This window comes from Triticum urartu, chromosome 6A (assembly GCF_056163025.1).
Source record: "Triticum urartu cultivar PI428250 chromosome 6A, HENAU_Tu73, whole genome shotgun sequence".
Lineage (NCBI taxonomy): Eukaryota > Viridiplantae > Streptophyta > Magnoliopsida > Poales > Poaceae > Triticum > Triticum urartu.
In genome coordinates, this window is record NC_141878.1 from 194,594,854 (window position 1) to 194,599,027 (window position 4,174).

Genomic DNA, 4,174 nt, shown 5'->3' on the forward strand with positions numbered 1-4,174 from the left:
ACCCCCTTCTCACACTCTGTTCAGGTATCGATCGTTTGTCCTTTCGTTTGAAACTTCCTACTGTAATTTCATACTTTGCTCTCGATGTTTTCTTAAAGTTTCAGCTCGAGAGATACTTCTGCCTCATTCTTTGAATTGTTCACTAGATAATTAACCCTATAAGGGTCAGTTCTCTGAAGTTACTCTTTACTTCCCCACTTAAATCTCGGGACGAGATTTCTTGTAGTGGAGGAGATTTGTAACGTCCCCGGCATCACACTATAGTAATCCCTTATGATCAATGCCAAGTCATCTTGATTTACAAAGCTTAATCATATTGGATTAATATCTCATTTCAAATTCCTTCTCTGAATCCAATTCGAATTCAAAGTGAAAATTTCAAGTTGCACAAAGTTGCTGGAAAAATGTTCATCATTTAGCAAATATTCCAAAACAATTTATTGTTAAGGGAAAACCACTTCACTACAATGCTAAGGTGGACAGAAGCAACTATTACAGAGCAAATCAGCATTTTAAAATGCCTTCCCAGTTAGGAAAATTCCAAATGGATTCAAATAAATCCCAAGATTATGGTGGCAGTGCACCACTTCCCCTAGTATTTGTTTTCACCAGTGACACATTTTTGCAAAAGGTAATTATTGCAAAAGAAAAGGTAAAAGGCTATTGTTAAATGAAAACAGAAAAGTTTTCATAAGAAAAAGAAGAGGTAAGAGAGAGGGAGAGCCCCTGCCCCACTTGGGTTCGGCCCACCTCTCCCTCCTTATCCCCACCCCCACCGAACCCTAACCCCGCTACCCACTCCCCACTCACTCCCCCACGTTTCCCTCGCTCCTCTGCCCCCCATCCCGATCCAGATCGAGGGGCGGAAACTCCGGCGACCGCGCCCCGCGCCCTCTCCCACAACGCTGGCGCCCGTTCCCGGCGCTGCCCCGCCGTCGCTGCGGCTCACGGCCTTGACACGCCGGGCCTCATCGCCGTCATCTCCCCGCCTCGCCCCCGACACCTGCAGTGCCCCGAGGCCGACGTCGCCGCGCGGAGCCCCTCCCCCGTCATCGTACTTCCTCATCCATGTCGCTCGCCCCCCTCATCTCGCCCTCATTGGCTCCGTCGAGCCTCGCCGACCCCCCTACTCTGCAACGGGGGTGACCCCTCCTTTCCTTCTCGTTCCGTGTCGATCAAACGCCATCGTCGTGCCCTGACCGCGACCCGTCGCACCGCCCGCGCCCGTGGCTCGCCTCCCCTGCTTCGCCCGCTCGCGGCCACCACCAACGTCGTCGCGACCGCACGCTACCCGCCTCGCTGCGGCATGCGCACATCGTGTCCCGCGCGCCTCTCTGCTGCGCGCACCGTCATCGCCCCGTGGCCGCGACCACCCCGCCGCTGCTTCCCGCTCGCCCCGCCTACACGTCGTCCGCGCCCGCCCGCTTCTCCGCGCGACGGCTCCGGCCCGCACGCATGGCCTCGTCCCCGCTAGTTGTTGCCTGCTGCTCCCCCCTCCCGCCGCCGCTCGCTGGAGGCCGCCGCCCGCGCACGCGCTCTGCCCCTGCTGCCCGCCTGACACCTCCGCTGCCTCCGCCCGCTTCTTGCGTCGGCGGCCGCGCTCTCAACCGCCCTTTCCTCGTCGTCCTCCGCCCGGCTCTGCCCGCGTCACGTCCGCCCTGCTCGTCGGCGCTCCCGCGCCCGATCTCGCCCCTGTCGGGCGCCCGCTCCTGGCGCACGCGCCCGTTCACACCCCCGCGCCCCAAACCCGCTAGGCCTCCCTAGGGCCTTTGGCAAACAGGCCCAGCCCAGAACGTTTTTGTAAACATAAAATAATAAATAAAATAAAATAAATAATAAAATTAATTAATTAAATAAAGAATTAATTAACTTAATTATTTTGATTAATTAAACTAAATTACTTAACCTAATTAATCATGTTTAATTAACCTAAACAGAGATTGACAGGTGGGTCCCAAAGGGCCCACATGTCAGGTTGACCAGGTCAATGGTCAACGTTGACTGCTGAGGTCATGATGACGTCAGAAAACACTATTTTGGATAATGTTGGTTAAATTAATTAAATAAATCCTAAAAATGATTTAAATCTTTTAAAATTAATATAAAATAAACCATAGCTCGGATGGAAAAACTTTGTACATGAAAGTTGCTCAGAACGACGAGACGAACCCGGATACGCAACCCGTTCGTCCGCCACACGTCCCTAGCATAGCAAACCTGCAACCGTCCCCCTCCGTTTCATCTGTCCGAAAATGCCTAACTCCGGGAAAACTTTCCCGGATGTTTTCCCCCGTCGCCAGTATCGCCCAGTACTGCGTTAGGTCACCCCTGGCACCGCGTTTTGCCTTGTTATATTTTTTTGTGATGCTTGTTTGCCCCGTATTTACTGTTTCTCCCCCCTCTTCTTCTCCGGTAGACCCCGAGACCGACGTTGATGTGAATAAGTACGACTACATCCCCGACGACCCCTCCTTGCCAGAGCAACCAGGCAAGCAAACCCCCCTTGAGCATTCCGAAATCGCCCATTTCTTTCCCTCTCATGCTTGCATTAGAACTGCTACTGCTTTATGTATGATCCTACTCTGATGCATAGCCTGTTTTTGTTACCTGCTTTCATACCTTACCTTCTTATTCTAACTGCTTAGTATAGGTTGGTTAGAGATCCATCAGTGACCCCACCTTGTCCCAGTTGCCTCGCTTTATGTTCGATGACTCGATCAACGTGATTGACGTCCAGGCCCCGACACCACACATCACCCCCCTAGTTGTACGACTCTGCAGAGTTACCATCGAGTGCCGAGGGTGGAACCTCTTACATCACTCCTGATGAGATCTCCGTAGTGTAGCTATATGGTCGAGGTCATCGAGGGTGATTTCCTCCTTAACCACTTCCGTTACGGCTCTGTCGTGCAACCCATCAAACGTGAACCTCGAGGGTGGATCCTCTTACGTTCACCTTGATGACAACATCGAGTGGAATTCACCGGGGGTGATTCCTCTGGTTTTCCCTTTGGTGTTAGACACACAGTTACTATGGTTACTATGATTTTACACTGAACCATGTTACTAAAGACGGGTCGACCCTGAGGGGTACCCGCGCGAGCTTAATAGCGAGTGATGTGGAGTCGGGTTGACCTGGAAGGTGCCCACGAGATACTTACGAGGCGTGGCCAGGCATTCTTAGCCCTTGCCGCAAGTACTCGAGACAGGGCGACGGGGTCACATCGATCGTGAGTCTCTGCTCGTTACCGCGCGTTCCTAATCCACTACGATTTGGATATTTGATCCGAGGGGCCTCGGGCCTGATAGCACTAACCATCACGTGGGCATAGTATGGGCGTTCTGCGTCGTATACATCAGCCGAAGCTTAATAGACGTCAGCGACTGAGCGGCGCGCGCCGGGTTGGACTGCGTAAGCTCCTGCCTTGTTGAAGGAGGTAGCTAGGTCTGCTCACCGGCTGCGTACGCAACATGCAGGAGTTCCCAGGGAGATGGCCCATGACCCCAGGGGGCATAGGTTTAGTCTGGCATCTTGACCTCTCTATTAAGCCTAGGTCGGGTTGCGGCGTATTGTTTGGCCGAGGCCGGCATGACCCAGGAAACTGTGTCCGGCCGGAGTTAATCGAGCGTGGTGGGTAAGTTGGTGCACCCCTGCAGGGAAGAAAACATCTATCGATAGCCTGTCCTACAGTAACGGACACTTGGAGTTGTATCCCGATCGATACAACTAGAACTGGATACTCGTGATGAGAACTGTACGGTGATGAGTTTTGGAATGTGTTGACACTTGGATAGTATGGCTCTGGGATTGCTCTCTCGTAGGGAGTCGAGAAAGGATCTCTGGCCGAGGTTGATAACATTACTGCTACTTTACTTTATGCTACTCTACTCCCTCCTGTTGCTGCAAGATCGTGGTTTCCAGAAGATGCTAGTCTTCGATAGGCTAGGCTTTCCCCTTCCCTTCTGGCATTCTACAGTTTAGTCCACAGATACAACCCTTTCCTTTGATACAGATGCATACTTAGTTTAGATCTGATGTAAGTCTTGCGAGTACTTTGGATGAGTACTCACGGTTGCTTTGCTACTTCTTTTTTCCCCATAGCCGATTGTTGCGACCAGATGACGGATCCCAGGAGCCAGACGACGCCACTGATGACTACTACTACCCGGAGGA